This window comes from Ricinus communis, chromosome 10, assembly GCF_019578655.1.
Source record: "Ricinus communis isolate WT05 ecotype wild-type chromosome 10, ASM1957865v1, whole genome shotgun sequence".
NCBI lineage: Eukaryota > Viridiplantae > Streptophyta > Magnoliopsida > Malpighiales > Euphorbiaceae > Ricinus > Ricinus communis.
In genome coordinates, this window is record NC_063265.1 from 22,763,311 (window position 1) to 22,785,021 (window position 21,711).

A 21,711-nucleotide genomic window follows, 5' to 3' on the forward strand; every position below is an offset into this window, starting at 1 on the left:
TTTTGAATGAATTTAATACTTAATAATATTCGACTAATGCGGAAAATGATAGTAGTTAGTTTTATTAAAACTCAAGAAAATTTTAATATAATAAAAAATACAGAGACCGACTTATGTATTAGATCAAACCTCATGATAAATAGTATTTATTCATTTCTTTTTTTTCCATTTATAATAATGACCCAAAATAGAATTATCAAATAAGAAAAACAGAAAACAATGATCTAAAACTAAATGAGCCGAGCCGCTCGCGAGCTATTCGAAGTTTGACTCGGTAAAAACTCATTCGAGTTCGTTCATCAAGATAAACGAGTCAAGCTCGAGCTTTATTTTCGAGCTCATTTATTAAACAAGCCAAGTTCAAGCTTAGTAGTGCTCGGCTCGTCTGAGCTCGCAAACTGGCTCGTCGAGGAGCTCGCAAACTGGCTCGTCGAGGAGCTCGCGAGCTTGCTTGTTTAATAAGCTCACAAGCTAGATGTTTAATGAGCTCGTGAGCTGGCTTGTTTAATGAGCTCACAAGTTGGATGTTTAATAAGCTCGCGACTCGTTTAAGGACCTCGCGAGCTGGCTCGTTAAGGAGCTTGTGAGCTAACTCATGCATTTGCTCAACTAGAAAAATATATTCTAATTAAAAAATAAATAATAGATTATAAGAACTCAACTTTTATTATGTTAAAGTAACAATATATACTAACAAATTAGATTTTAATAATAAATATTCTAATTGAATAATTTTAGTGTTACTTAAATAAATGCTAGTTTAACAATGTAGTTAATTAAGTTAGTATTTAATTATATACATTTAATACTATTAATGTCTTATCAATTTATTTTTTATCATAAATTAATTTATGTAGAATATAAAGTAAAAACTATGTATGAAAATAATATAGTTTTACGTATAATATAGTTTACTTAAATCAACATAATCTATGTTGTTTTACTATAAAATTACGTAGTTTTGGTGTTAAATAAACAAGAATATATTATGTTAATGCTTAAAGATATTACTATGAAATTATGTAATTTTAGCATTGAAGAAACAATCATATATTATGTAAATGCTTAAGAATATTTAGAATTATAGTGTATACATTTATAAATTAACGAAGCCTGAGTAAATATTTTTGTAATATGCTTAATGTGAAGCTTGTAAATAGAGTAAGAACCTTGTAAATTAACATAAAATATATTATAGTCTAACTGATAAAGAAAATGTACTGGAGTAAGAACTATTATAAATTAACATGAGTAAATATTTTTGTAATATGCTTAATGTGAAGCTTATGAAGTTAGGCTCGACTCGTTTGCACCCCCTAATCCTGACTGAATTAAAAATGAACTTGGTTTGAGTTTGAGGTAGAATTCTATGAAGTTTGTTGAATTCTTCTTTTTTATCAAGAAATTAATTTAATTATTTTAATTTCTGAATTTATATGCATATTTTATTTTTGTGTATAATTTATTTATAATTATGAAATTTACAGCTATATATTTAATAAAATCGAGCTTGCTTAACGAGCTTGAAACCGAGATGAGCCCAAACTTAGCTCGTTTATATAAATACTAAGCTAATAACGAGCCGAGCTCATTTATATGTATTATCGAGCTGAGCTTGAACTAAGTTCAAATATATCAAAATTAAAACGAGCCGAACTCGAGCTCTAAAATATAAAAAATTATCGAACTCAGCTCAGTTAAATTTTTGCGAGTCGAGCCAGAACATTGAAATGCTCGGCTTGTCTCATTTGCACCCATATCCAAAACAGAATTATGAAAATTTAATGTGTTAGGCACCAAAACACTGCTAGGATCCACCATCACATAGAAAAAGAAAACCCTTCAATCTGTTATCATGAACCTTCCAACAATCTTAGCAGTAATATTATAGAGACTGATAAGCTTGAGCTGAGAATCAAACTCAGGTTCCTTTGGCATAAGACTGATAAGGGTGGAATTCTATATAGAGATATTACTATTATTAAACTACTGGAAAAACAAAGTTGACAGGCCATATGGTCCAGTAGACTTGCACAAAGGTATTTGAAATTAGGCATCCTTTACCTCCTCCATGGTAAAATGAGTTTGTAAATTAAAGATAATGATAAAAATAATTATTAAATCTTATATTTAATTTAATTTTAATTATAAGATTGTAATTTTTTTATTTCATTTGTTTAATATTAATTTTAGTTATAATTCAGTCATATTATTAATAAAAATTGATATATTATGTTTTTATTTTTTAGTTATTTTTTTATTTATTTGTCACATGTAAAATTGTGAATACTAAAATAAAATTAATGTAAAATTGAGTGACCGTTTATATCAATATCTCTTTCTAAATCAATGTATAAATGAGTATCTGAGTAATCTCATAAAGTAACCCCGATGACGGAAAACCAAAGCACTCCAATCATTCTTGAAACATTAGATAAATGTTAGCCCTTAATCTCAAACAACCCATATGCACATGGCAACATGTTACAAATACTAAAAAATTACTTGCAAAATCTCCCTGGATTTTTAAATTACATTATAACTTTAGTTTGTGATGAGGGCGAGAATAAGGGTGAGGCGACAAGAAAAGTTGATGCAACTTGTCTTTCCAATTCGCTCACACTTTACAGGTATTGGCATTAAGTTGCTGCCAAGATGGTTATGGAGCTGTAATGGCCTTTTGTTTCGATTAGGCTTAAAGAGAGTTCTGGCAACTTGGCATGCTTCATCAGGGGCTCCCTCTTGGTTGGAAGATCAATATTCTCAGAGATATTTCAGATTTTGAACTTTTCTTACTATAATTTTCTTTAAAAGTGTTAGGATTAATTGAAATGTTAGACAAAGTTATTTTTAGAGTTTGATCAATGAACAATGTATTAACTGAGAAAATTATATAGAAAAACAGTTAAATGATATTTTTTAAAACAAAAGAAAATAGGTTTTATATTTTCTGAATAATAAAAGAAAATTAAATTATGAAATAAAAAAAGTTTAAAGGCTTGACAGCAATCTCATATAAGTTATATGTTTGAAAACAAAGAGGAATACAAAATTGGGAGAGAGTATGTAGAGAAAGTATCTATTGTCTTGTCTTGTTTGGGTGAAGAACAGTAATGAATGGAAATCAAACTGTTTTTATTGTTTTGAGAAACTGAATAGATGGAGAGACAGAAGCTAAAAATTGTAAGGGTGGAAGAGTCCAATCAAAATAGACAATTTTCTGTTTTAAAGCAGATAGAGGACATGAAAATTATTCAAAGAACAAATAATCAAGAGAAAACATAAAGAAATCAATGGAATGGCCATGAGCTGTGCCCTCTCTCAGGAATATTGCTGGAATAATTGCAGCATCTTAATAGGGGAACCAAATTTGTACTAAGTAAAATTTGAATTATAGTAATTTAATAAATTATATGTTTAATAGTATCACAATTTTTTAATTAAGGAAGTATTTTCTAATAAAATAACAATTTATTAATTAATGGGTTAATTTCATTTATATAAATTAAATGAAAGATTTAATAAATATTACTAATTTTTAATATTTAATTTGTATATAACTGAAAGTTAATTTTATATCACATCACTAAAATCTTATATTGTATTAACAATATATATTAGGCATAACTCAACATATTAAAACATACAAGTTTTATTTCCAAAATATTTTAAATTTTATTACACATTGATATCTCGAATTTAATACTTGCAAATGTACGAATCAAATGTAGTATAAAAACTAATTATGATATAAAAACACTAAAAAATAAATCTAAATACTCTAACCAATGTTTTGAAAAGAGTTTAATGTTTATAAAAGAAGTTAAATAAACTAGAAAGTAAAGATACAAATAGAACGACTAATGAAAACTATAAAATAAAATTATAATTAGTCTAGCCAATACTTAGTAATTCCATTATTTTTTCTTAAGCCCAAATTTAATGAATGAGATGGTGATGTACATTTTCTCTAAGTTACTCAAACTAATAATGCAACCTAAGTTCCTTATACCAATATAAATTAAAGTAAATATGGTGTTTCTAATACATTTAGCCTAATGATTTTTATAACAGATATTACTTTTAAATTGATACGATGGTCAACTAACAATAATAAATGAAACTAATAAAGTTATGAAGGTAAAGAAATCATTCATTAAACATATATAAATAAGGTTCATACATAAATAAAAAGCTAAACTAAATACTTATGAAAATTAACCCGATATATTTAATCCAACACTTATTGTAATTAAATATAAATATATAAAAATAAACAAAAAATGAAAACTCTCTCAAAAATTCAAAAATTCTTCAAAAAGTAATGATTGATTCGCACCCTCTACTTCTTGAAAAGCTTCTTAGATCTCCAAAAAGTAATGCAAAAACTAAAGCTAATTGTTTATGGAAGATGAACCGTAGAGAGCTGTAGAGAGAAGAATAATAGACAGGTGCATATTGAACTCCCCTTTAGTTAAAGGGATCTCTACTACTTGCAGAGACTCCTTTTGCAGAGTCCTTCTCTAAGTACAACATCTATGCAGTTATCTTCTTAACTATCCTAAATAAAATAAATAATTTAAAGTAGTTATTCATAATTATAATATAACTAATTAATTTCCCTTTATGGGCCTTCATATATTTGACTAGGCCTGACAATTAGTAGTCCATGCATCTTTATCCTGAGTCTCATCATCGGCAGTCCAATTTAAGCCTATTTATATATATCTAGCTCATATTTTTCTTTTTTGGCTATTAATACCTGAAACTCGACAATAAAGCTAAAGTGAGGTAATAAGTATATATTTTCACATATTATGTATATAAAATATTACCAATAAATCACTAAAACACCTTAAACATGTCTATATAATATGTAACTATCACACATATAATGTACATGAAAACATATTACTAATATCAAAAAAAGTTTTTAAAGTGTCACTAAATTTATAAAAATTTTGGTTGAAGAACTATCTCATAAATATAACATTTAACTTTGATTTGTAGCGAGAGTGAGAGGAAGAATGGGACAGCAAGTTGATGCAAACATGTCTTTCCAAATTCATAAGAATTGAACCAGCGGGGGCCTGCCATTGACTAGAGTGATGCTAAAGCAAAGCTGGTAAAGCAGAAAAAAAGAAGGTTGTCCTCTGTCTGCCAAGCAATAATCGCAGCTCAAGTCGAAAAACTAGAAGAGACGGTATTTGTAAGGAAAGTCTAGTATCCCAAATAGGTCTTTAAAGTTGTGCTAGCAAAGAAAGCAAACGGAAAGCACTAGATGTGCGTGGATTTCACCAACTTGAAAAGAGCATGCTCGAAGGATAACTACCGCTTTCCCAATATAGATCAGCTGGTTGACTCGACTGTGGGGTATGAGATGTATAGCATACTACATGCACCGCAAAGTTATCACTAGATTCCCCATAGCAAAAGAGGATGAAGAGAAAATCTCTTTGATTACAGATAAGGGAACATTTTGTTATACCAAAATGTCGTTCGACTTGAAGAATGTTAGAGCAACATATTAGAGGCTAATGAACCACATCTTTAGCGACTTGGTTTGCCATAATGTTGAGGTATATGTGGAAAACTTAATTGTAAAAACAAAGACTGAGGAGGGCCATGTAGAAAACCTAAAGGAAGTGTTCACAGTTCTTAACAGATTCAACATAAAGCTAAATCCAGATAAGTGCGCCTTTAGAGTCAAGGTGGGGAAGTTTCTCTGCTTCATGATATCAGAACGAGGGATAAAAGCGAACCCATAAAAGATAAAAATGATTGTGAAGATGAAGGACCTGAAAAGTATCAATGAAATTCAGAATTTGAATGGTCAAGTGATAGCACTAGGAAGGTTCATCTCATGCTAGGCTTGTAGATGCCTACACTTTTACAAGGCGTTGGAGAACGTTAAGCAATTCAAATGGGTCGAGGAATGGAGCAAGCATTCGAGAATCTGAAGATGTTATTGACATCCCCACCACTGTTGATCCGACCCTTCAAGGTAAGGAGTTATTGTTGTACCTAGCAGTGAATTGAGATTCCATCGCCTCAGTCCTAGTCCAAGAGGAATAAGGAGAACAACAACTTAAATACTACCTCAACGGAGTGTTGAGAGGGGCAGAAATAAGATACCCGACCATTGATATATTAGCCTTTTCTATAGTTAACTCAGTTAGCACGTTGTGACTGTACTTATAGGCCCATACAATCATAGTGAAAACATATCAACCACTTAAGAAGGCTCTATAAAGACCCGAGACGTCAGGAAGACTGGTACATTAGTCAGTTCAGTTGAGGGAGCACGATATAAGGTATGAGCAGAGACAAGTCCTGAAAGCCAAGCATCAGTTGACTTCGTAGTGTAGATGACAAACTCGGGAGTCGAGGTAAGCCAAGAGGCCCGCAAATAGGTAATGTATGTGGATGGAGCATCAAATGAGCATTGGGCCCGAAAATTAAGGCTGAGATATGCAATAAAGTTATGTTTTCAAGCAACCAAGATTTATAGAACAATGGCAGCTGGATTGTCCTTGGCAGCAGTGGTAATAGCGGAGAGCCTGATAGTTTACACAATGACTCATAGCTGGCAATAAAAAATTGAGAGGAGAGTTTCAGGTAAGGCACCAAATGGTAAGATAAATATTTGTCCATTATCAAGCAACTCGAGAACAGCAGAGGCAGTTGCACTATAGAGAAAATCCTTAGAGAAGAGAACGAGAAACCCGACGCTTTGGCCAAATCAGAGTCTGTAGAGGGTGAGTTATTCCAAAGCCTAAAAATGAAGGAGAAATTATACGACCCCAACATTAAGCAGCCTAACATAATCATAATCGAGGAAATAAGCTGAATGAATGAAGCCAATCATCAAGTTCATGTCAACCAGAGAGCTCCCCGATGACAAAGAGGAAGCCATCAAAGTATAGAGGAAAGCGCCAATGTATTCCTACCAAGATGGTTGCTTATATAGAAGGTCAACAACACACTATTGGTCTAGATTTATTTCTGAGGAAAAAGGGAGCTATATAATTGTTAGAGTATGCCTAAAGATAAAGAGTTGTTATATGATTTGTGTTAATTAATACATCATAATTGATGGCATACAATTATACTAAATACATTATTCGACTCTAATGGTACGAGCAGTCGGGTATTATTAAGAAATAATCCAAACCGTTAGAGATGAAAACCATGGAATATAAACACAAATGTAAGAGAAATTATAAAGCGAGTTTATAATGATAAGGTTCTTATTACATACGTTCCTAAACTTTATTCATAGTCCATTTTTTATCAATAATTAGATATTAATTATTAGATATTGATAAACGCTCAAGACTACCATAATGTGTTATTAGTTACTTATGAAGTAAGCAATCTATCTCATAAGGATGAGGAATAGGGATTTCGAGATAAGCATATGGGTGCTTGTTACAAGAACAAGTTTATTGAACACGACCCTACTGAGTAGTCCATATGGAATTTGCCCCAAGTGTCCATGGACAATACTCTTGTGACAATCATGTAAGACGTAATCCTTAGACTTGAGATAAAAGTTTATCTTATATGGGGATTAGTATACCTTGATACTATCTTATGTTCTCCTATCCATGGAGTACTCAAAGGACAGTCATTCGGTATACTAAGAGTCATATGAAGATAATAAATTATCAATAAATAATTCATTGCCCAAGGTAATATGTCATGGGACCTTATCCTAATGATTCTTGATATGCTTTAACATGGAAATCCTTGGCCAAGATTATTTAAATGAGATTATGAAAAGTATTTCATAGATCTTCTTCAAGATGATAGAGTTAACACTTGCATCCATACTCTATGAATCAATTGGGATAAAAGTACAATGAAAAAATTGAATTATATTATGAGATTATTCACTATAAAGGTTAATTAAAGCACTTTAATCCTTCCTCACATTTAGGTGGTCATGATGTATTACTAAATATTAATCTTGATCTATGAAATATGAATTAAGTTAATTAGAGAATTAACATTGAATTAAAAGGGTTTAATTCATAATTCATTGCCAACATGTTAGGAACCCTTTGGGTCACACACAAATGGGCTTAAAGTTGAGACTCAAATGAGGCTTAAGATTGGGCTTAAGCTTATATACATTGGGCCTAATTAAAAGTTAATTAGTTTAATATATATTAGGCTATGATATTCGGCTATAAGGGCCCTATAACTATGCTTATGTATTAATTAAGTTAATTTAGTCTAAACAAGCCTAATTAAGGCCCAACTTAAGAGTAAATAAGGTCTTGATTGTTATAAGACTAGGTTATATATATATGGTGGCTAGGAGTGTACATATATGTGAAGGAGAATGATGTCATCAACACTTAATTAATTAGATTAATTAAGATTCAACCTAGCTTGGAACTAGCATTCACTCCTCATTATCTCCACTCTTTCTCTTGTGAAGGATTGTTCATAGGAGATTCTAACTATGAAACTTGTGTGGATTAGCATTCGAAGCTGGTTACTTGAGTAGCTTTAAAGTGCATCAATCATCCTTGAAGAATCAAGAATCAACAAAGCAAGAAGCACTCCTTCTGTCATGGGGACCCTGCAGACCTCACTCAACAGTCCCTGGTCATTCTTCACTAAGGGAATGGACATCCTAGGCCCCTTTCCAATGACTATGGGCCAGAAGAAATTCCTGATTGTAGCCATTAACCATTTTACCAAATGGGTGAAAGTTGAAGCAATTGCAGCCATAATAAAAGCTAGGATCAAAGACTTCTTTAAAGAGAGGCAGTATGCAGGTATGGGATACTTCACGCACTAGTAATCGACAATGGGAAGCAGTTTAGTTGCAAGAACTTCAAAGAATTCTGCATAAGCCTGAACATACACCTACACTTCATATCAGTGGCCCATCCCCAAACTAATGGAATGATGGAGGTTACCAACAAAACAATACTCCAAGGCTTAAAGAAGAGACTAGACAAAACAAAGGCAAATGGGCCGAAGAGCTGTACAACATCATGTGATCTTATAGGACGACCCCGATGAAAGCCATAAGAAGAACTCCCATTTGTATGGCCTTTGGGGCTAAAGTGGTAGTGCCAATAGAAATTAGCCTCCCCATAATGAGGATACAACAATACTCACCATAAGATAACTTAAAAGGGTTGAGCCTGCAAACTGACCCAGTTGAGGGGGAAAGAGAGGAAGCTTGAATCCGAGCAAAGGCATACACACAAGAAGCTGCCCCATATCACGACAAAAAGATCAAGCACTGCAGCTTCACCTTAGGAGATATAGTGCTAAGGAGGGTGGACATCGGCAAAGGGGAGGCCGATGTAGGAAAGCTCGGACCCAACTGGGAAGGACCATACAAGGTGATAGCAGTGATGGGAAAATGAGCTTACTAATTAGAAACTATGGTAGGAAAAGCATACCAAGGTATTGGAATACAGCCAGCCTTAGAAAGTACTACCAGTGATGAACTATGTAACTTCTTCTTTATCAAAAGTAATGAAGGAAAACAACTTATGCTGCCAAATGCTTTACTAAAATGGGTCGGCTCAGTAAAAGGGCATAAATTCTTAAATGCTTGAATACCCCAAGCTAAACAGATTGGCTCTATAAGAGGCCAGAAATTCTTAGAAAACTGTGATAAGGAATAAAAACTAATATATGACAAGCTACCTAATAAAGATAAAGGCAAACTAAAACAAAGGCACATTTATAGATAAATAAAAATAGAGAGAAATTGATAAGAAACCAAATAAAAATTGTCGATCGAAATAGAGTTATAAAAAGAAAGTAAAAATACTAAAACAAGCTTTTATAAGAAATAAAAAATTCATAAAGCTTGCTAGCAAGCATACTACACCTATCTACCACTCGATGGGCTTTTGATTCTCGGCAATCCGGCCGTTCACAGAAATAAGCGTGGAGCACAAATGGGTGACTTTGACCACAAGGTTGGCCATGATAGGAAAGCAAGTTTCCTCCTTCTTAGCAACAAAATGATAATGCTCGATCATCGAAATGTCTGAGTTCATAATGTCCTAGAGACAACTAAAAAAGGCTTTGGAAGTTTTGCTTCAAAATAGTTAGGCCTATTCAGCCTCCTAAGGCTGCACCATGAGCTGGTCCGTACTCTCCCCTAAGGCGTGGTCCTTCCGATAAGCTTCGGCTAACTTATCTAAATGAAGGGTATATAGGCCACCAAACCTCAAACCTCGAAAGAAAAAAAAAAGCCATTGGTGACCTGAGCAGTCCGACGGGTCATGCGAGAAAGACTATTTTGAAGGTTACGAAGAGAAAATGGTTCTAGTAAAAACTGAAAGGTCTGATCACGATAGAGTTTCACCCATTCTAGAATGAGGCCAAGCTCCTCGAAGATGGCATCTTTCTCTTCTGTGTCCTCTAGAAAACCATCGAGGTGGCAGTAGGAACTAAGAAGTTGGCAACCTCCCTGACTTGATGAGATAATTGTGAATACACAAGAAAAGCAGGCACGAAACCAGGAAAAACAAAAATGAAATTAAAAAAACACCCAAGGGGAGCGAAGAAATTACTGCCATAAGCGAAGCCATGCCTCGGAGGAAAAGTCATCAAAAGCCATGTGAAAGGAAGACAAAGGGATTAAAAAACAACAAAGAGTAACAGGATAAAGCAACAAAGGAAAGGGAAGCAGCTAAACCAAAATAAACGCCATAACCACAATTAAAAGAATTTAAAGGCAATGCCTAAGGAGCCTAGGCATCAAAAAGAAGATAGAGATACTATAAAACAATTAATGCAAAAGGCAAAAAAGCAATAAAACAAAAAATATCATTAATGATGGAGTATGGTTACATTGAAAAGCGAAAAAAACATTAAAAAGAACTGCCGCTATGAAACAAGCTGTTTCTGCACGAACTCTGGAAAACTCACAGGTTGTGGCAGAGTCGCTATAAATGCCACTTTTCAGAAAGGAAGTTTTTCCTCTCACCAATGTTCTCTCTCCTACTAATGGACAAGAGAATAACTAACATAAATGTCAGTCAAAGAAATTCTACAGGTTCGGGGGGATTACTAATAGGGCAATGATGAGATTAGATGACAAGGCAGGTCAAACTACCGAGACGTTGAACCTAAAACCGTAACCTGAAACATTGGACAGAAGCGTGGTCGAAGCTCGACAAACTGAATGGCAACGTTCGAGGTAACACCAGAGGTCGACTTAAACCCTAAAACCCCAAAATAGCCCGGGAAGCTAATTAATTAACATAAAACCCTACAAGGACGTCACAAGGAGCTAGGCTAGCCATGCGTCCCTACTTAGGAGGCGGTTATAACATAGTTGCTAAGCTGAAAAGCTCCCTTCTCCTTTCCACAAGTCACCACGTCCAACGATCAGGTATAAAAGCCCCTTTTCCCATGCATGATAGATCATTCCTTTACCTAACCGTTACTCTACTAAAATCATTCAAAAATCCTAACTTGACTATCGGAGTGCCATTGGAGACCTCAAACCCTATGACTCAATGACTGTTTTCTTTATTTTGCAAGATATTCCTAGATTGACCTAAGTGGGCTCCAGACAAATCCATCGAAAACTAATGTCATCTTATTTTTTAAAATGTCGATACCATCAAATAATTATAGAATAAAAAAATATACCTTAATCTATCTATTCTAAAAAAATTCATCCTAAATCTATTTTATTTTAATTTAATCTTTATTTACAAGCTTTTCTAATAATTTATCAATTTATATGAGAATAGCAATTAAACCAAGTCTTTGTGAATTTGATTTCAAAAAATAAAACCTAAATTAATCTAAATAATTCCTAATCTAGTTTTATACTACTGTCCAAAAATGAACCATAAAAAAGAAACTCAAAAGATTATATAATACAATCAAAATTATAACAAAATGCATAAATAGAAGAGTTTTTGTCTACTGCAAGGTTGATAGCCCGACTTTGTTCCAATGCTGCGCGGCTTTATGCAAAGTCAAGGATCATTGTTTTATAATTATTACTAATTATTACATAATAAAGTCACATTTATCTCTAAAAAATTAGCAACCCATCCAGCTGTGTGCACAATCTCGAGCAATATTGCGCAATTGCCGCAAAACATTGTAGCACAAACAACTGTGCGAGCGAAGCCGCATAATATATATCATTGGATACAAATCGATATTTAATTCTAAAGTAAGGTTCTTGCATGTATGCAAGTCTGATTATATATTTTCTAAATCGTTTTATTAAAATATAATAAGATTAAATATCTGAAAATATCTTACCATTACCTGATAAAAACTAAATAAAATGATGAGAGTGAATAGGTAACACAAAATCTTTTAAAAAGAATTTATGATTAGGTTTAAAACTTATAATAAGAAAAAGAAATAAGGTTCAAATATGTTTCTAAACTTTACGGCGAGTGTATAGGCTCTTTTGATTTTTTTTTTTTTGCCACTTTATTCTAAAATTTTGATATTTTTTTTAATTTATCCCTAGATGAGAGAGTGAGAGTCACTCTCCCTTAAAAATAAAAATAAATTAAAATAAAATAAAAAATAGTTAATTTTTACTAAAAATTTATATTTTTAATGTTATTTTAATAACTAATTACTTGTTTATTAGATTTAATTTTAAAAATTAATTTTATAATATTATTAAATTTATTTTTTCGATACAAAGAGTGTAATTTACTTTCTTAAGAAATATTAAATTGAATTAGAAAAGATATATTTAACTTAGAATGACTCAAAAAGATAAAAAAGACCTATTTAGCCTGACTCTCAAAGTTTAGAAGCCTATTTCGTCCTTAATTCTAAAAAGAAAATGAAAATAATTCATGCTAGAAAATGTTCTATTCAAAAGTATATTTCACAAAAATAGTTTATGAAAAATAATTAAAACTTACTATTTTTTTAATGTTCAACTGCAATTTTTCTAACCAAGCCTCAATCTATTTGAAAGCAAAACAAAATTGGAAGAGAGCAAATTCATGGAAAGAAAGAAGATAAAAATGTAAAAGATGGAAGAGTCCAATCAAGATAGACAATTGTCTGTTAGTCCCAAAGCAGATAAAGAGGACATGAAACATGAAACATGAAACATGAAACCTATTCAAAGAACAAATGATCAAGAAAAATACATAAAGAAAAGAATGGAATGAGGTGTGGCCCGTGGCCCTCTCCCAAAAAACACATTGTTGCTGGAATGATTGCAGCATCTTAAAACTTCATGCGCGACACTTCACTTCCTTACTTCAATCATTGTCTTTGTCTAAAGGTTGGAGCCTTCTTGGTAATCAATTTTCTTGATTTCCTCATTTTAGTAATAATAATAAAATAACAATAATTTTTTAAATTATACTTTTCTAAAATAATTTAAGAGTTATATTTTTTTGCATTAATTTTAAAGGGAAAAAGTGATTTTAAGTATATATTATTATTTTTTATATTTTATTTTAAAAGTCATATTCTCTTTTCTTATTTTTCTCACTCTATAATAAAAAATTAATTAAAAATTAATAAAAAATATTATTAAAATATACACACATTTTAAAATATTAAAATAGAGTATTAAAGGTCATTGTTGTATAATCATAATCTCAATCTTAAATATAGTATTTCACTGCAATTAAAATTCAAAAAATTTAATCTATATAGAATTTTTTATAGTTTTAATTTTTACAATTGTAATAGAACAACTACAAGGCTAAAGGGTCATAAAAGGCTTTTCTTTTTTTTTTTTTTTTTTAAGTAAAAGAAAAAACAACTTTAGTTCTCTCTTTCCTCCATGCATTCTTTATAGAGTTCGGTTTATCCTAAATATCTAACACATACATAATTCCCCCAACTTTATATGTGTTGTCAATTGACACCCTTAATGTCGTTTTTTTGCCACTTAGATACTTAAATTAACTTTTTATTTGTTTCTTTCATTTCATCACTTGAGCACTTGCATGCGTGGTAACACTCTCGCTGACAGCCTCCACATATCCTATCAACTCTTTATGACTTTTCCAAATTATTTTGGATCTTTATATATCTTAAAATTATAAGATATTGAAACTTTATTAAGAAAAATGCTTTAAAATATTTTAATTTGTTACTATATTTTAAAATATAATAAATAATTTTAAAATATTAAAAATTTGATTAAATTATTTTTATTTATTTATTTTATATTATTATTTAAAATCAAAACAATTGTAATAGTCATGCAACCAATGAATAGATGACTAGAATTTGTTTTTATCACAGAACATAACATTTGTCTTGATAGTTTCTTTGATAAACATGTTTAATTATAAAGTATTAATCCTTAAACTTCAATGTTTTTCAATTGAACCCATATATTTTACACTTAATTGAGACCTTGATTTGTATATTTTGAACTCTCATTACATAAAATAATTAAATATATCATGAATTAATGGAATAAGTTCAATTAATTTTTGAAAGCTAAACTAATAATTTATAAGAAACTATAATTTTGAATTATTAATAAATTATTTCTTGAATGCTCTTTTATCTAAATATTTACGAAAATAATAATGAGAATTTAAAATTGTGATAGGTTTCCATTTTATTATTTTCACATGCATTTTAGATATATATTTTTCGTACTTAATTGAATTTTTAGGAAATACGAATATCTATAATTTAAGTACTTAATTGAATTTTTAGGAAATATGGATATTTATAATTCAAATTTAAATATATTTATAGCATATTATCTTAATTTCTGAAAAAGTCAATTCAATTAAATTTCTTTGATTAATTCATAATATTTTGTATGCAAAGTTTCACTCATCAATCTATTTATATGAAACATTGAGAGTTTATGAGCTAAATTAACTATGACAGTTCAGGTGCTCAAATGGTAGTGACTGAAACTCAATACATCAAGTGGGTGTTTTTTATTATTATTGTTTTATATTTTTATTTATCTTTTTAAATAAAAAATAGAATTATTGTAAAATAAACAACAATAAGAAAAATAAAGAAAGAGTAGAAAATAGAATGAATATGTGTATACTATTGCATTGACTGTAACACCAATTTATAGGTATAAAAAATTACGAAGATAGAGTTCGATTACTAAAAAGATATATACATGAAGATAATGATAGACATCTAATATTATTCAAATACTTTATTATTATTATAATACTCTCCCTTCGATATCTATTACAATAAATATGCATCGTTAAAACTTTATTAGAAAAAGTTCTATGCGAAGAAATCTTAGCGAAGGAAAAAAATTATTCATATATAAACTTATGCCATAACACTGCCTTATTAAAAATCTTGCTAGAAAAATCCAATGGGACAAAATCTAAACTAAAGAAAAAAATTATAGTGTATAAAGTCTCTCCCTAATAAAAACAAGGCTCTAATAAAGATGTATTAATCGGCGCATGCCTATTTTATTCACCAGCTTCTCAAATGTTGTTATAGGGAATGCTTTGATAAACAAATTTATCAAATTATCAATAGATCAAATTTAATGAACATCTAATACTCCTTGCTTCTGAAGCTCATTTATGAAAAAGAAATTTGACGAAATGTGTTTGGTTCTTTCTCCTTTAATGTATCCTCCTTTGAGTTGTATAATACAAGAAACATTATCTACATATAGCACTGTTAGACTTTCTTTATCAAATGGGAGATCACATGTTTCTTTGATATGTTGGATTATAGATCTCAATCATATGCATTCTCTACTAGTCTCATGCTTTGCTAATATTTCAGCATGATTAGATGATGAGGCAGTTAGAGTTTGCTTAGTAGAACACCAAGATATAGCAGTTCCACCATATATAAATAAGTAACCCGTTTGTGATCAAGCTTTATATGGATCAGATAAAAAATCTAGCATCTGCATATCCAATTAATTATGACTTTGAGTCTTATGGATAAAATATACTCATATTTGATGTACCACGTAAATAATAAAATGTTTGTTTCACATTATTCCAATATCTTCGAATTGGTGGGAAATTATATCTTGCTAGTAAACTTACAGCAAATATTATATCGAGTCTTATACAGTTAGCAAGATACATTAATGCTCCAATAGTACTAAGATAAGGTACTTCTAGATCAAGTATTTTTTTCACCATCTTTCTAAGAATAAAAAGGGTTATTTTTCACATCCAGGTGTTTAACAATCATAGGAGAATTCATTAGTTGAGATTTATCCATATTAGAACGTTTTAATATCTTTTCAATATAAGTTGACTGATGAATAAAAATACCTCCAAATAAATATTCAATTCCTAGGCCGAGACAAAATTTGGTTTTTCCTAAAGCTTTCATTTCAAATTCATTTTTTAAATAAATTATTTTTCTTTCAACTCTTCAAGAGTCTCAATGATGTTTAAATCATCAAAATAAACAGCGATTATAGCAAAACTAGGATTTATTTTCTTAATAAAAATATATTGGCAAATTGAATTGTTAGTATATCCTTCCTTCAAAAGATATTTATTAAGTCGGTTATACCATATTTGTCCATATTGTTTTAATCTGTACAAGAATTTTTATAGCTTATTGTAGCTTAATTTAATACATTTCTTGAGATTTTGAGCTACATACTTCAAGCATTTTTAATCTTTCAGGAAATTTCATATAAAATGTCATTATCAAGTTATCCATATAAATAAGTTGTAACGGTATCCATAAGATTGATATGAAATCCTTCTAAACTTGCTAGACTAATTAAGAATCTAAATGCAATTGCATCCATAATTAGAAAATAAGTTTCTTTATATTTAATGGCAGGTCTTTGCAAGAACCCTTATGCTACAAGTCGTGCTTTGTATCTCATAATTTCATTTTTCTCGTCGTGTTTATGCATAATACCCATTTATAGCTTACTAACTTAATATCTTCAAGTGTTAACTTGGTATTTTTCTAATGAGTTTAATTCTGTTTGGATTGCGTCTTTCATTTAGGCCAATCATTTCTTTATTGACATTCAATGGCGGACTTAGGTTTAATGTCCTTACTTTCTTTTTCAATATCAGTTGTTACTGTATATGTAAATACATTGTCAACAATAGTTATGGGCGGCGATTTCGGTCGCACACCTAAGTGTCTCTAGCAACTATAGCATTGCAAGACTTTTCAACCTAATGAGAACACCCTAGCTAATCACAGAGACTAGTGCGGAGATGAGAGTCACCACCCGAGTAATTTCTGTGACACTTTTACTAATTGAGTGGCGTACTCGATTCCATAAGGAAGCTTCGCCACATCTAAAGATGGATTCGAAAGCCAACTTCCTTATTTGTGTAGCTTAATCTTTGATTTTATTGGTTAACGGGCGATTTCCTATAAATGCGATAGTTTATATTTTATAAGCATCCATTACAGCTTGTGAGTTCCTCTTAAGTTTAGCTCATTTTTATTAAGCCTAATCCAGGTTTGATTTATTAGCCTATTTAACTAATTAATTATGTATAAAGCTTGTTCAGTCTAGCATAATTACAAATTATGCATTTAATTTCAGCCTTTAACCCTAAATGGACTACCTTTTATGCTGAGGCCCAGTTGAGTGATCCTAAATCTAATGTGGTCTAATTAATTTAATTAAAGCATGACAAAACCTACTAAGTCTATATGGATTTTAAATTTAAGCTTAACCTAATGGACTATATTTTCATGCTAAGATCTAATTTTTAACCTATAATTTATAATCACACAGCAGGTATTTAGCATCCATCATACATAAAAATAAAAATTAAGTGCAGAAAATTAAATCTAACTATTACAGTCCTCCTACAACTAATAATTAAAAGAAAACACCTAAAACTAAGCTACAATGTACAAAAATCAATCAAAATACATAAAAATCCATAATTAGGGCAAATAATGGTGCAAAGCCGACTCACTGAGGTCACAGAGCTGATCGGCTCTAGAGCTTTTCTTTGGTTTGGTTATACAATTTTCTTGAAGTTCTCATATGCCCTGGAGCCAATTTTACATGCGTAAGAGACAAAAATATGATTAAAACTCAACAAAATAAAGCTAAGGACATAAAAACATATCAAACTAGGCCAGAACACATTAAAATGGTGTAAACATATAAAAGAATAAACTTACAGAAGGTAGAAAAACTTTACATAACATATTCTAGATTTGAACATTTAGCCCTAGGAAATAAACTTAATCGAATAAAAATATGAATCTCACATGTTATTCTAATCATTTAAGTCATGAGAGACAAAATCCATCATATTGCATGTTATCATATTCAATTCCTAACATTATTGTATGTTATCAGATTCAATACCTAATAAAAAAATATTAATTTAGGGGAAACCCTAATCTGATAATGTGAATCATATAAAAATAACTAAAAAAAATCATTCCTAATCATGTTTCTAAAATATAAAATAAAAGAATCAGTTTGTGAAAATGAGGATGCAAATGATAACCCTCAAGTTATCACTGTCGAATGCAGATCTTTGAGCTTTTAAAGATGATGAGGTGGTGGAATCGAATATTGGTTGAGAATCGAGTGTTGCTTGGATTTGGAAAATCTTATGTCATTCTAAAAATAAAGTTTCCAAATCTCAGTTCTTACTTAGTGACTTTTCCTTTTGCTTCCTAAAATTCACTTTGTTTTTTACGTTTGTGAATTCCCCTAGGTTGCTAGTAATCTGTGCTTAAGGCATGTAGCTCTAATAATTAATGAACGTAGCTAATTCTAGACCTAGGTAATATTAATATATTTATAGTAGTAGGGTTAGAAACTCCTAGAAAAGCCTATAAACACTTAATTGTTTAAACTTTTAAAAGAATTGATTATCTTTTTCTTTATCAGAGAAATATCTAGTAAAATAAAATCTTTAAGATTTAAATAATTATCACTAGATATATTTTAAAATTTCAATAATAATCACATATACCTTCTAGAAACTTATTTTTTTTATACCAAATTTTAGCATTTTAAGTCAAAAATATGCATAAAACGATATTAGATTTTGGAAAATAGTCAATCGGCTCTGCCCCAAGCCGATTCGGCTCTATATTAAGTTGATTGGCTTTGTGTACAGCCGATTTGGCTATATGCAAATTCGATTGGCTTTAAAGGTAAAAGAATTTAAAAAATTTAAAAGTTTAATCCCTAAAATTGTAAAAATTATCATTTCAATGCTCAAACTTAATTTTTTTATGCCAATTGAATCCAAATTGATTATAGAAAAGTAATTTTGGTTAAATTGTTCTCAACCTTAACTTGGATTTGCCCATCCTCAATCTCCCGAGACTCGAGAAAGGCAATGACTTTCATCATAGGGTTTTTCATAATTTTCTTGATATTTGGATTCGAAAAATGGGTGTTGACAATAGTTTCACTTCGGTTCTATCTCTTATCTGAAGTGGCATAGTTGATTGAGATCTTATTATTTTCATCAACTTCAGGTACTTGAACCTCTTCTAGGGTTACTTATTCATCTATGTCTTCTGTTATAGGCTCTTCATGAATATCAATTTGGAATTGTCACTTTATTTATTTTGTTCCCTTTTTTTTTTTAGTTTTTATCCTTGGAACTAGGTGGTCTACCATGCTTTTGGCATGTCATGGACTCATTTGCTATAATATCAACATATTATCCTACCGGGACATCAATTCTAACTAGAGCATTTTCATTCGGTATATAAGATTTAGTAACTCTTTCTAGATCACAAAATACATCTCGCAATTGCTTTGCTATACTTTGCAAATAAATGATCTTGTATACTTCTAATTCATATTGTTTTGAATAAGAACCAAGATGATTAATTATGGCTCATTCTAAAAAAATTATTTCTCTAATTGCTTATTCTCCCTCCCCCCTCCTCCTAACTTAGGAAACAAAGCCTCACTAAAATGACAATCATTTAGCCTCACATGTTCTCAATCTCCTTTGAGGTTCCATTTCTGTGTAATGTGGGGGGATCAATTAGGACATAAACAACACATTTAAAAATTCTCAAACAGAAAATATTTGGCTCTTGACCAGAAACCAACCGTAATGGTAAAAATTTATGATAACTAGTTAGCCTGATGCAAATAATAGTTGTTGCATGTAAATTGCATGTTCCCAAGCAATTACTGAGAGGTTTATTTTTATAAGCAATGGTCTAACTATTAATTGAAGACGTTTATAAAAGATTCTACTAGACCATTTTGAGTATAAACATGAGCTATTGAATGTTCAACAGTTATTGCAATTGACGTGCAATAATTATTAAAGACCTTAGATAGCATATTGGAGACAGATTGTCTTAATAGCATATTCTAAAAATTATGTTATTAATCGAATTATTTGAGCAAATAATCTAGCAAATGCTAGATTTGGAGTTGATAATAAACATATGTAACACCCGGAATTTTTTTATATATTTAATAATGAGTTTTTATTTAAGTTAATTTTAGCTTCATTATTATTGGGTTTAATTTGAAATGATTTAATGAAAAATTTAATATTAATCAAATAAATGAGTTATTTTCTATACCCAATTAGTTTGAAATTTTAAGAAATTATTCAAGTAAATTATTTGAGAAATGATTATATTTTGGTTATTCAAAATTTTTCCCAAATGCATATTTATATAAGTAAAATTATATATTGAAAATTTTTGGAAGAAATTATAAAGGATGTTTTTATAAAAGAATTTTGGGAAAATTGGTATTATAATTGATTAGTAGTATTAAATTTTGAGTTGGAAATTGATTATTTAATTTAATTGTGTATAGGATTTAATTGGAGGATTATTTTGGAATAAGGATTAAAAGTATAATTTTATTTTTGTGAGGGTTTAATGAAAATTTGTGAGTTTGGTATTTTCGTAAATAAATATGTCGGTCAGGGGTATTTTTGTAATTGTGTATTTTCAATATTTCGGATTTGGCCCAAATTAAATAGTTAGGGGCTTAATTGAAAGGCTAAAAGAAGTTTAGGGGTCAAATTGGAATTCTGCGGGATGAAATTGTAAGTAATTAAGAAAGTTGAGGGACCAAATTGTAATAAAGAAAAGCTCGGGGGCCTAATGTCGATATTGAAAGAAATGGAATCGGGGAGAGAGAAAGTAGATCGGGAGAGAGAGAGAGAGAGAGTGGGCGTCACAAGAGAAGGACAGCTGGGATGGCGGGTGGCGTGAGCTCGGAATCGCGCGACGTGTGGCAACGGCTGAAGGCCGTTCGGCTTCCGGCCTTCCCGATCTCGGTGGCGATCGGCCTCCCCTTGGAGAGCTTCCTTTGGCCGCATGGTGGCCGGAGAGTTCGCAAAGTGGTGGCAGCCGTATTTTTTGATTTTTTCGGCGAGCTCCGGCGGATGATGGACGATCGGAGGACGTATCCCGACTCTCCTCAGCTCAAGCTTCGAAATGGCACCGGTTTTGTGGCGATCGGGTTTCGTTTGCAAATCGATGGCCGAGATCGTCCGTAAATCTCTCCGGATGATCGGGTGTCAGATCGGAAAATCGAAAGCGAGGATCGTCATCAACGCGTCGTTGTGAGTCCGATGGTGTGTTCGGATCGTCGATCGGACTCCGGCGGCTGGAGGCGAGTCGACTGAGCGATCGAGCGTCTCGGTAATTATCTTTGGCCCGTTAATTTTGGAATTCTTGGTTTAATTGTGTCTATTGGATTATATTGAGTATTTGATAATTTTTGTGAGTCAAAAATATTGTCTCGATTTACCGCCTCGTATTTTGTCTTTGTGTGGC